Raw genomic sequence first — 14066 nt, forward strand, 5'->3', positions numbered from 1 at the left:
TATCCGCTGTAGTTGGAAATACAGACGAAAAATAGATTATTCGTGCGTATAGGACGGCTATTTAACCCATTTCAGAACCGCGTCCTTCTTTTTTCTTAGACTGAAAAATTGTGACTCTGTAAAAGTCAAAGGGGCCGGCTTGTGAGTTGTGACTCCCGCAAGCCGCGGTAAACGGCGCCATCTAAAGGGCAAAGGATGTTACTGCATATGGTCAAGGGAGGGAGACAAGGAGGAGCTACTCAAACCTCTTAACCATATAATCTACGTTTTCAGTGTAACACGCCATCAGTTCATATCCACCTTGGATTTACTAAGAAGTTTGTCTGTATTTTTAATTTTAAATAGAGTGAGGCGTGAAATTAATTGATTGATGTCTTGTGCGTTGTATTTGATAGCAATGTAATAAAGAAATTTTGGTAGGATGAACACATTAAAGTTAGTCTACAAAAGTAAATTAGGGTATTAAAATGTTGATAATGAATGTAAAACCTAAAAATTTGATTCAAAGGTATTCAATTTGTAAATTATACATTTTGGATGACGGAACAATGTATGGCATTAGAGTAGCCTTTAAATATTAAGTAGGGTTAATTTTAAATTTTTGGCGACAGCAGATCGAAACTAGCATCATACTAAACCCCCCAGCAGCCATCTTTTTAATGTTACTGAACACTATCCTATATTAAACCAAACTTAACTCATTTACGTTTCGGTTACAAATGATACGTTTTATTTTTATATGGTATCTATTATAAGACGATGGATGCTAGAATTTGTACATTTTATATATACGTGATGTTTATAGGTATGCTTAGACGTGTATGTTTTTATTATTTTATGTTTATGATGTGTATAAGAGTACGCTGTTTTGGGAGGGATGGGAAAATTTGTTTACCTTTTTTTGTGTGTTTAAAAAAGATAATAATTGTACTAGTTTTTTTTTAAAAATACTGATTTCGGGAGAGAATATATAATCACAAACTCAGGCAGTTCCTGCCTGTGGACATTATTGGTCAGACGTCTGCTTCTTTTTAAAACTAAGAGAATTGAAAGTATGAAACTTTGAGTTTCTTGATGCGTTATTAGATTTATACTCTACTTAACCCTTAATCTTTAATCTTTAAGCCGATCTTTGCAACAATTTAACCAAAATCATCTTCTTATTAGTAGATTAACACGATAGTCTCTTACAAAGGGTATTCCTGTAAGCCTTTGGCTAATAGTTTTCTATAAAAGGATCCACGGTCTGAATTTATGACACCATAGATGTATTTATACATGAAGAAGGGTGTGTACACTTTTATTTTAATTTTAATTAGAGTGAGGCGTGAAATTAATCGGTTGATGTTTTGTGCATTGTATTTGATAGCAATGTAATAAAGAAATCTCGGTAGGATGAACACAATAAAGTTAGTATAATTTTGTCTACAAAAGTAAACTAGGGTATTAAAATGTTGATAATGAATGTAAAACCTAAAAATTTGATTCAAAGGTATTCAATTTGTAAATTATACATTTTGGATGACGGAACAATGTATGACATTAGAGTAGCGAAAATTTGTTTACTTTTTTTTGTGTGTGTGTTTAAAAAAGATAATAATTGTACTAGTTTAAAAATACTGATTTCTGGAGAGAATATGTAATCACAAACTCAGGCAGGAACTGCATGTGGACATTATTGGTCAGACGTCTGACAGCGTGTGTGCGTGTTTTTTTTTTTTTTTTTCCTGTGTTTTTTCCCATTAGTAAAACAGACTGTTATATCTGATGCTTTAGTCTGAAGTATACTTTGTATTACCATACAAGCGATTCTATACCTTCTATTTAAAACTAAGAGAATTGAAAGTATGAAACTTTGAGTTTCTTGATACGTTAATAGATTTATACTCTACTTAACCCTTAATCTTTAATCTTAAAGCCGATCTTTGCAACAATTTAACCAAAATCAGCTTCTTATCAGTAGATTAACACCTTAGTCTCTTACAAAGGGTATTCCTGTAAGCCCTTGGCTAATAGTTTTTTTTAGAAAGGATCCATTTGGGGATATACATTTTCTACAAATGTACCACTGAGAATATTTACGAGCTTGTAAATAAAATACTAAAGAGGTACCAACATGAAAAATTAAATTTTTGGAGGTTTTAGCTGTGTTAAAATGCTCTTACCTCGCCAAATACATGACCGAATTGGAGTTTTCCTCCATTCTCACCTCTCTGAGAAATTCTGTTCTACAAAACACCAGCCCCACCCAACCTGAGAAAAAAAGCTGTAGGCGGCCTTTGACACCATAAGGTTACCCTCTCTCACGTTTTTGGTGTACGTATAGCTATGTATTTTATGTTTTCGAGCTGTTGTATATAAGATTGTGTTATACATAAGAATTTTACCCCCTCTTACGTTTTTGATGCGTTATAAAACTAATAAATGCGCTGATTTTTTTTTTTTTTAAAGGATCAGGCTTAGAGAAGGTGTTGGTGGCACTCTCATGAATAAAGCGCACGAGTTGTTTTAGCCCCTCTGCAGACGCGTACACGTATAAAATGTTATTTTTCTGTTTCTAGTTTTGTTACCGCTAGTGCTATAATTTGTGTCTATACGATTTTTATCGGATGTCTCTATGTATTTTTGTTGTTGTTTAAGTTTCTAAGGTTTGTATATACGAATGCGCTGTGTGGAAACGGGTTTTAACATCTATCGTTTTTGTAATATTTAAAAAACTAATAAATATACTGTTTTTTTTTGTTTTTCTTAAACTGATTTATGAAAAGGACTTGTAATCGCAAACTCTTTTTTTAAAAGCAGTAACTGATTTAGGAGGTGGAGGGGCAACATATTATGGGGATCATACTTTTTGAAATCTTTAAACTGTCGTTTGTAAGAGTCTTCTATCTTGATGTTAGCCTTTTTATCTGAATATGTATGAATGAAATATCTTCTAATTATTAGCTCGGATTCTTTCAATGGATAGCCCTGTAACCCTTAGGTTAGTAGTTTTTTAGAAAGTATCTGGGTATGAAATATGTTATGTTAGGAATATGGCGTGTACGTGAAGAAGGTACGTCTGGCTATGTATTTTATGTTTTTGAGCTGTTGTATATAAGATTGCGTTGTACATAAGAATTTTACCCCCTCTTACGTTTTTGATGTGTTATAAAACTAATAAATGTACTGATTTTTTTTTTTTTTTTTTTAAAAAAGGATCAGGCTTAGAGAAGGTGTTGGTGGCACTCTCATGAGCAGAGTGCGCAAGTTGTTTTACCCCCTCTGCAGACGCGTACACGTATAAAATGCTATTTTTCTGTTTCTAGTTTTGTTACCGCTAGTGCTATAATTTGTGTCTATACGATTGTATCGGATGTCTCTATGTATTTTTGTTGTAGTTTAAGTTTATGAGGTTTGTATATACGAAAGCGCTGCGCGGAAATGGGTTTTATCCTCTTATCGTTTTTGTAATATTTAAAAAAAACTAATAAATATACTGGTTTTTTTTGTTTTTCTTAAACTGATTTATGAAAAGGACTTGTAATCGTAAACTTTTTTTTTTTTTTTTAAAGCAGTAACTGATTTAGGAGGTGGAGGGGGAGGCTGGTCCAAAGTGTGCATGTGTGCATGCGTGTGTAAGGTGTCGGTGTTTACGCCTAGGGGGCAGTAAAACAGTCTTTGAAAGTGATTGTCATACGATGCTTCGATCTGAAGTATACTACTTTGTAGTCGCGTATAAATAATTTTATACATTCTTTTTAAAAAGAGAGAAATGTAGGTACGAATGTTCGAGCCTGTTAAAATGCAGCGAACTTTATACTTGATTTAGAAATTATTCTTTAATTTACTAGGGCAATGTATTGTGGGGGTCATACTTTTTGAAATCTCTAAGCTGGTGTTTGTAAGAGTCTTCTATCTTGATGTTAACCTTTTTATTTGATGATGTATGAATGAAATATCTTCTAATTATTACCAGGGCTTCTATCAATGGATACCCTTGTAAGGCTTAGGATTGTAGTTTTTTAGAAAGTATTCGGGTATGAAATATGTCATGTTCGGGACATGGTGCGTACGCGAAGAAGGTTGATGTAGTTTTATTTTTGTTTTGTTTACGATTTAGTTTTTTTTTTTAGGGGGATGTAGGCATCGTTTTAAGGTGCCAGGTGTATTTTGTGTAAATAATATATGGATACTTACTTTTTATTTTTGTTACCGATAGTGCTTTGTTTCGTGAAACCCTTATGTTTTGTTTTGTTTCTTGTTTTTTTTTAACTTACCCTTCGATGATAAATAAAACGTCTTTAGACTTATCGCTAGCGAAGATGTAGCACGTTTAACATTCTAAATAGTTTTATCGCTGCACGACGTATTCGAACTAAGAGATCCCAAGTCTTTGTGAGTTTTTTTTTCTCTTTTAAATACTTAGAAATTCCCATTGTTAAATTAGCCTATAAGATATTATTGAATATGATAGGCTGTAAGATTAGCTATACTAAATCACCCCTGGATTTAAAACACAAAACTATGAGATTTAATCAGAGCGTAACAATCTACCGCGACGATCTTTTTTAATCTTAAAACCGCTCTTTGCAGCAATTTATCTAAATATATAGTGAACAAACGTGTATCTTGTATGACTAAGAGACATTTAACTTTTGATTGAACGATTTATTTTTTTCCTTACAAATCGCGCTTACTTTCCGATGATACGCGTAGGTAAACAATTTTTTACAAGTATGATTGTGAAATAACAGCTACTAAATTACTTAATTTGAATGAATAATATTATTTAAGACGTCTACCCATCTAACGCTTTAAAAATAGCGACATAATTCAGATAAAAATATTATTCGTACTATATTGGTTTTTTTGGGTTTTTTTTTTTACAATAGTTTCCGAGTTCTCACAATAGATGTTCGATGATACTATTTTATGTTTTTCTTACCGGTATGATTAACTTGTATTACATTTATGACTTTTCGCTATTATCTTTGCATCGTTTTAAGGTGGCCGGTGTATTTTGTACAAATAATATATGGATACTTATTGATTTCTGATCAATTTTTACTCGTATATTTACCTACTTTTGCTTTTAGGCGTATGTTAGTTAGTTAGTTACTTGTATATGAGTGCGTATTCTAACTTTCCCATTCACTTCTTGGTTCCATTTCATCACCCCTGTGAGACCGGACTCGTCTACTTAATATCACTAAAGTCTGTTCAAAAATCATTGGACACCCTGTCAGAGCCTTATCTTCCTTTTGTGACCGAATCCTGCTCGATCCGTTTCACTCACTTCATCGAATGTTTGAGTGGCTTCCATCATCTCAGCAGGCTGAGACGCCCACTCTGACGAACACAGCGGCACACGTAGCACTTTAGTGTGAAGCACGGAGCACTTTCTTTTGTTTTTTTATTGTTATTTATTATTTTTCGTATTTGTTTTTTTTTAATGTTCATTGATTTCATGTTTTGTGTTTTTTTAACTTCCCCTCGAGGACAAATAAAAGCGTTTTTGAATTGAATATTTAATTACTTGTGGTATTTTATTCATTTTTAAGTTATTTTTTGGTCTTAAAAAGAGAAACTAAAGTCTTTATCACTAGAAGTTTAATAGTTTTTTTAATTCCTATCCACGCATCCCTCGCCACTTCCTTGCTCCACCGGTGGTCTAAAACTCGATAAGAAAACAAACGACAAACATGATTTTAATCCATACAGATATATTTTTTATTTAGTTACACGGGACGTCAACAAAAAGACATGATATACATTGTAAAGCACATCAAATAAAACATAGGGACGCACCTTGCTTTCAATAACAGTTTGGAAGTTTTTCATTTCATTTTTTAGTTTCAAAGACTCGTCGTTGTCGTAATAATATTTAGCACAGTCAATAAACAATGTCATGACGGTCACCAATTGTCCCGCTTTAATATCATGGTTACACCAATTATTCAATACATATTCCATCGTGTCAGTCATGTTTACACGGTTCTTCAACAGTTTTGTTCTCAATGGATGTGTGTAAAATGGTTTTCTCTACAATTATGCAAGCTTTCGAAAAAGATTCGCCCATCTCACACGTACCAATCAGCGATCAGATCTAGTTGTTCGTAGCTCAGTCCTCCGTCCCAACAGTTATCGAGAACGATCTTAATTCTGTCTAACACCATACGCTCATGAACGTAGTCGTGCAGCACAAATTCTACGATGCGTTGGACTTCCTCGGTAGTCGTCTCACGATGGGTTATGGTTAAGATACGGTGAATCGTCGACAGAAAACGTCCGTTACACAGTAGTTTCATGATACCTTCAAAATTCCGAGCAAGATAATACGGTTCCCGATCATAAAATAAGCAGGGATGTCTTAACTGACTCGGTAATTTTAAATCACATCCGGAGCAATTCTCTCTGCTATATTTATGGATAGCGCTCATCAACATATAGCTAACAGTCTGCTTAATACAATTATATCTTGCATTTATTACCCATACGTCCGGTGCGTAGTTCCAAACCAATTCACCCTCCCTCTCCTTAGGCCCGGCAGAAGCCGTCGGTAGACTGGTTAGCGAGTCGTCGTCGTCCACGGAGGTCTCAAGAGAGGTAACGTTACTTTCCGTACCGTCCTCAGTCGGGCGATCATCGGGTTGAGGAGACCCGGGCGGAGGGTTATTCTCCTCTTCCTCAGCGATAGGGTCTATCATCTGTAAATATAAACGTAGGTAACCCTCCTTTTTTTAATTATTATTATTATTATTATTGATGTTATTAGGCTACATCGATTCGTCAAAAGTAGTTTACCGGGATGGATGCCGTAGACCCGAAGTCAGTAGACGATGTCGAGGATAAGTTGCAAGCGGTCATGGGGCTGGAACTCCGGTAGGGTCCGTCGATAAAGGTTACGTTTGCCTCATCCTCTTCGACGTCCGAATGCTCAGGACTAGATGCTGTAAGATTTGGCGGATCGCTGAAAATCTGCATACTTCTGGAGAGTCGTGGGGATGTCCAGATCGTTCTATCTCGATCCCCCGGAGGTGGTGGCACTAGTGAATCTCCTCAAAGATTATCAAACGTTCGCAATGTTAGGGGGAGCGGTCTTTATTAGCACGAGACCCCCCACAGGGGCGTGGTTTTTACCCAAAAAAAAGGTTGGTAGCGCTAAAACAACAGATTTTTTAAAAATGAAAGTCAGAGAGTCTCCTTGATTCCTTCGCACATTAAAATCAATATGCGACTAATATAAAAACATTTACCGTAAAATAAAACATCTTTGAATAAGTCCCCCCTGTTTTAATCCGGGAAAAAACATTTAACGATAATATTCGTCAGTAAAGACACAAGGGGTATAAGCCGACGTTTAAAGCGTGTAAAGACGTCGCTAAAGAGTAAACTCTCGGAATAACTTTAAATTATAAAACGTTAGCCTCACGAATAATTAGTCAATACGGGAATCGAGTAGTTAAATATTAATTACAAATTTTAACGGTATACGTACGCATTCAATAAAAATACAAGCGGGCGATTAATACTCGGCAAAGTTACGCCTAGAATTTTTAAAATAAAAATGTGTAAACACGTTTTGTTTTACTTTGTTTTGGAGGGACCGAGTATTTTGAAACATTTCATAGTAAAGCGTAAGGAGAACTAAAAAGTTTCATAAAGGTAATAATTTGACTTTATAAAAAAAAAAAAAAAAAATAACTTAAAAATGAATAAAATACCACGAGTAATTAAATATTCAATTCAACAACGCTTTTATTTGTCATCGAGGGGAAGTTAAAAAAAACAAAACATGAAATCAATGAACATTAAAAAAAAAACAAATACGAAAAATAATAAATAACAATAAATAAAAAAAAGAAAGTGCTCCGTGCTTCACACTAAAGTGCTACGTGTCAGTCAGTCAGTCTGTCGCAATTTGGCCCGGGAGGGGGGTCAATGTTCAAGAGATTTTAGTGTTCTGGGGACAAATGTAGTCCTCCTCCTCCGCCGCTGTGTTCGTCAGAGTGGGCGTCTCAGCCTGCTGAGATGATGGAAGCCACTCAAACATTCGATGAAGTGAGTGAAACGGATCGAGCAGGATTCGGTCATAAAAGGAAGATAAGGCTCTGACAGGGTGTCCAATGATTTTTGAACAGACTTAAGTGATATTAAGTAGACGAGTCCGGTCTCACAGGGGTGATGGAATGGAACCAAGAAGTGAATGGGAAAGTTAGAATACACACTCATATACAAGTAACTAACTAACTAACATACGCCTAAAAGCAAAAGTAGGTAAATATACGAGTAAAAATTTATCAAAAATTAATAAGTATCCATATATTATTTGTACAAAATACACCGGCCACGTTAAAACTATGCAAAGATAATAGCGAAAAGTCATAAATGTAATACAAGTTAATCATACCGGTAAGAAAAACATAAAATAGTATCATCGAACATCTATTGTGAGAACTCGGAAACTATTGTAAAAAAAAACAAAACAATATAGTACGAATAATATTTTTATCTGAATTATGTCGCTATTTTTAAAGCGTTAGATGGGTAGACGTCTTAAATAATATTATTCATTCAAATTAAGTAATTTAGTAGCTGTTATTTCACAATCATACTTGTAAAAAATTGTTTACCTACGCGTCTCATCGGAAAGTAAGCGCGATTTGTAAGGAAAAAAATAAATCGTTCAATCAAAAGTTAAATATCTCTTAGTCATACAAGATACACGTTTGTTCACTATATATTTAGGTAAATTGCTGCAAAGAGCGGTTTTAAGATTAAAAAAGATCGTCGCGGTAGATTGTTACGCTCTGATTAAATCTCATAGTTTTGTGTTTTAAATCCAGGGGTGATTTAGTATAGCTAATCTTACAGCCTATCATATTCAATAATATCTTATAGGCTAATTTAACAATGGGAATTTCTAAGTATTTAAAATAGAAAAAAAAACTCACAAAGACTTGGGATCTCTTAGTTCGAATACGTCGTGCAGCGATAAAACTATTTAGAATGTTAAACGTGCTACATCTTCGCTAGCGATAAGTCTAAAGACGTTTTATTTATCATCGAAGGGTAAGTTAAAAAAAAACAAGAAACAAAACAAAAGGGTTTCACGAAACAAAGCACTATCGGTAACAAAAATAAAAAGTAAGTATCCATATATTATTTACACAAAATACACCTGGCACCTTAAAACGATGCCTACATCCCCCGAAAAAAAAAAACTAAATCGTAAACAAAACAAAAATAAAACTACATCAACCTTCTTCGCGTACGCACCATGTCCCGAACATGACATATTTCATACCCGAATACTTTCTAAAATACTACAATCCTAAGCCTTACAAGGGTATCCATTGATAGAAGCCATGGTAATAATTAGAAGATATTTCATTCATACATCATCAAATAAAAAGGTTAACATCAAGATAGAAGACTCTTACAAACACCAGCTTAGAGATTTCAAAAAGTATGACCCCCACAATACATTGCCCTAGTAAATTAAAGAATAATTTCTAAATCAAGTATAAAGTTCGCTGCATTTTAACAGGCTCGAACATTCGTACCTACATTTCTCTCTTTTTAAAAAGAATGTATAAAATTATTTATACGCGACTACAAAGTAGTATACTTCAGATCGAAGCATCGTATGACAATCACTTTCAAAGACTGTTTTACTGCCCCCTAGGCGTAAACACCGACACCGTACACACGCGTGCACATATGCACACTTTGGACCAGCCTCCCCCTCCACCTCCTAAATCAGTTACTGCTTTAAAAAAAAAAAAAAAGTTTACGATTACAAGTCCTTTTCATAAATCAGTTTAAGTAAAACAAAAAAAAAAACAGTATATTTATTAGTTTTTTTAAATATTACAAAAACGATAAGAGGATAAAACCCATTTCCGCGCAGCGCTTTCGTATATACAAACCTTAGAAACTTAAACTATAACAAAAATACATAGAGACATCCGATAAAATCGTATAGACACAAATTATAGCACTAGCGGTAACAAAACTAGAAACAGAAAAATAACATTTTATACGTGTACGCATCTGCAGAGGGGGTAAAACAACTTGCGCACTCTGCTCCTGAGAGTGCCACCAACACCTTCTCTAAGCCTGATCCTTTTTAAAAAAAAAAATCAGCGCATTTATTAGTTATTAGGTTACAGGGCTATCCATTGAAATAATCCGAGCTGATAATTAGAAGATATTTAATTCATACATATTCAGATAAAAAGGCTAACATCAAGATAGAAGACTCTTACAATCGACAGTTTAAAGATTTCAAAAAGTATGATCCCCATAATACATTGCCCCTCCACCTCCTAAATCAGTTACTGCTTTTAAAAAAAGAGTTTGCGATTACAAGTCCTTTTCATAAATCAGTTTAAGAAAAACAAAAAAAACCAGTATATTTATTAGTTTTTTAAATATTACAAAAACGATAGATGTTAAAACCCGTTTCCACACAGCGCATTCGTATATACAAACCTTATAAACTTAAACAACAACAAAAATACATAGAGACATCCGATAAAAATCGTATAGACACAAATTATAGCACTAGCGGTAACAAAACTAGAAACAGAAAAATAACATTTTATACGTGTACGCGTCTGCAGAGGGGCTAAAACAACTTGCGCGCTTTATTCATGAGAGTGCCACCAACACCTTCTCTAAGCCTGATCCTTTTAAAAAAAAAAAAAATCAGCGCATTTATTAGTTTTATAACGCATCAAAAACGTAAGAGGGGGTAAAATTCTTATGTATAACACAATCTTATATACAACAGCTCGAAAACATAAAATACATAGCTAGACGTACACCAAAAACGTGAGAGAGGGTAACCTTATGGTGTCAAAGGCCGCCTACAGCTTTTTTTCTCAGGTTGGGTGGGGCTGGTGTTTTGTAGAACAGAATTTCTCAGAGAGGTGAGAATGGAGGAAAACTCCAATTCGGTCATGTATTTGGCGAGGTAAGAGCATTTTAACACAGCTAAAACCTCCAAAAATTTAATTTTTCATGTTGGTACCCCTTTAGTATTTTATTTACAAGCTCGTAAATATTCTCAGTGGTACATTTGTAGAAAATGTATATCCCCAAAGCAGGTTTACAACTAGAACGTGAGCAACGCCTTGCCGTGATTTAGTGTCATTAGTATTATTATTTTGCACAGTGAATCACATTTAGGATAACATCTAAGTGTGTCTTTAAATCTGGTAAATGTGAAAAATTCCAATTTGAATTGCTACAGCCCTAAAATAAAAGTGTACACATCCTCCCTCATATACATATTGCATCTATGGTGTCATAAATTCAAGCCGTGGATCCTTTCTAAAAAAAAACTATTAGCCAAGGGCTTACAGGAATACCCTTTGTAAGAGACTAAGGTGTTAATCTACTGATAAGAAGCTGATTTTGGTTAAATTGTTGCAAAGATCGGCTTTAAGATTAAAGATTAAGGGTTAAGTAGAGTATAAATCTATTAACGTATCAAGAAACTCAAAGTTTCATACTTTCAATTCTCTTAGTTTTAAATAGAAGGTATAGAATCGCTTGTATCGTAATACAAAGTATACTTCAGACTAAAGCATCAGATATAACAGTCTGTTTTACTAATGGGAAAAAACACAGGAAAAAACAAAACAAAAAAAAACATGCACACACGCTGTCAGACGTCTGACCAATAATGTCCACATGCAGTTCCTGCCTGAGTTTGTGATTACATATTCTCTCCAGAAATCAGTATTTTTTAAACTAGTACAATTATTATCTTTTTTAAACACACACAAAAAAAAAAAAAAAAGTAAACAAATTTTCGCTACTCTAATGTCATACATTGTTCCGTCATTCAAAATGTATAATTTACAAATTGAATACCTTTGAATCAAATTTTTAGGTTTTACATTCAATATCAACATTTTAATACCCTAGTTTACTTTTGTAGACAAAATTATACCAACTTTATTGTGTTCATCCTACCGAGATTTCTTTATTACATTGCTATCAAATACAATGCACAAAACATCAACCGATTAATTTCACGCCTCACTCTAATTAAAATTAAAATAAAAGTGTACACACCCTTCTTCATGCACAAATACATCTATGGCAGGGGTGTCAAACTCATATTAGCTCAGGGGCCACATGGAGGAAAATATATTCGCAATTGGGCCGGATCGGTAAAATTGTAAAATAATTTGTAAAACATTGCCGTCAATTACATGCAGATTTTCGCTAATTGTGGGCCAGCCCTAAATTGTGGGGCGCATCTGTACAAATATTGTCCTAATTTTTTTTTGCATAAACCTGTATATTGTTCACTGATTGTGTGCCGGGTGCCGTTAATGAAGTTATAAGGACGTTAATCCATGTCATATGTGTAGTTGAATGTGTCTTATTCAGCATGTTTGTGTTTGATTCATGTTTTTATTTTTTAAACAAACTAACTTTAAATTGTGTTTAAAATAACGACATTCAGAGCAATTCCATGTACAAGATGCATTGCTCAACTGAGACTTACTTGTGTAATTATGAATTTATAAGCTTTGATTGTGGCCGGCTGATTAATTGGGCCGACAGTCTTTTTTTTTTTTTTTTTTAGCTTTACAAAACCATCTCGCGGGCCGGATTAAACCCCATTGCGGGCCTGATCCGGCCCCCGGGCCTTATGTTTGACACCCCTGATCTATGGTGTCATAAATTCAGACCGTGGATCCTTTTATAGAAACTATTAGCCAAAGGCTTACAGGAATACCCTTTGTAAGAGACTATGGTGTTAATCTACTAATAAGAAGATGATTTTGGTTAAATTGTTGCAAAGATCGGCTTTAAGATTAAAGATTAAGGGTTAAGTAGAGTATAAATCTAATAACGCATCAAGAAACTCAAAGTTTCATACTTTCAATTCTCTTAGTTTTAAAAAGAAGCAGACGTCTGACCAATAATGTCCACAGGCAGGAACTGCCTGAGTTTGTGATTATATATTCTCTCCCGAAATCAGTATTTTAAAAAAAAAACTAGTACAATTATTATCTTTTTTAAACACACAAAAAAGGTAAACAAATTTTCCCATCCCTCCCAAAACAGCGTACTCTTATACACATCATAAACATAAAATAATAAAAACATACCCGTCTAAGCATACCTATAAACATCACGTATATATAAAATGTACAAATTCTAGCATCCATCGTCTTATAATAGATACCATATAAAAATAAAACGTATCATTTGTAACCGAAACGTAAATGAGTTAAGTTTGGTTTAATATAGGATAGTGTTCAGTAACATTAAAAAGATGGCTGATGGGGGGTTTAGTATGATGCTAGTTTCGATCTGCTGTCGCCAAAAATTTAAAATTAACCCTACTTAATATTTAAAGGCTATTCTAATGCCATACATTGTTCCGTCATCCAAAATGTATAATTTACAAATTGAATACCTTTGAATCAAATTTTTAGGTTTTACATTCATTATCAACATTTTAATACCCTAATTTACTTTTGTAGACTAACTTTAATGCTCCCTCTCTTAATCATACGCTGTAACATCCTTTGCCCTTTAGATGGCGCCGTTTACCGCGGCGTGAGGGAGTCACACCTCCCCGCCACCCCCCATTGGCTTTTACATAGTCACACAGATACACAAGTTTTTAGTCTAAGAAAAAGGACGCGGTTCTGAAATGGGTTAAATAACCGCCCTTTACGCACGAATAATCTGTTTTTTCGTCTATATTTCCCCCTCTCCATCGGATAGAATTGGTTAGAAACAGAAACTTTATTTATTTTATTTTATTTTTTAAAAAAGAAAAAAAACCCTCGAAGGAGACGTGACTTCATATTCCGAAACACCGGTAAGTCTCTTTTATTTATTTAAAAAACATAAAACAAATGGATAACATTTTTTTAATATTCACAACACTTTAACTCGAATAAGTGAGCCTCGTACTAATTTACATTCACGCACGCACATACCCGATAGAGGGCGGTGGTGGGGGCTTCCTGCCGCCCAACATGGTGATAAGGGGGGGGGGGGGGGTCGGGGGTTCCTACGGTTGGTACCCGTTCTACTTCAAA

The sequence above is a fragment of the Festucalex cinctus genome, chromosome 10 (genome assembly GCF_051991245.1).
Source record: "Festucalex cinctus isolate MCC-2025b chromosome 10, RoL_Fcin_1.0, whole genome shotgun sequence".
NCBI lineage: Eukaryota > Metazoa > Chordata > Actinopteri > Syngnathiformes > Syngnathidae > Festucalex > Festucalex cinctus.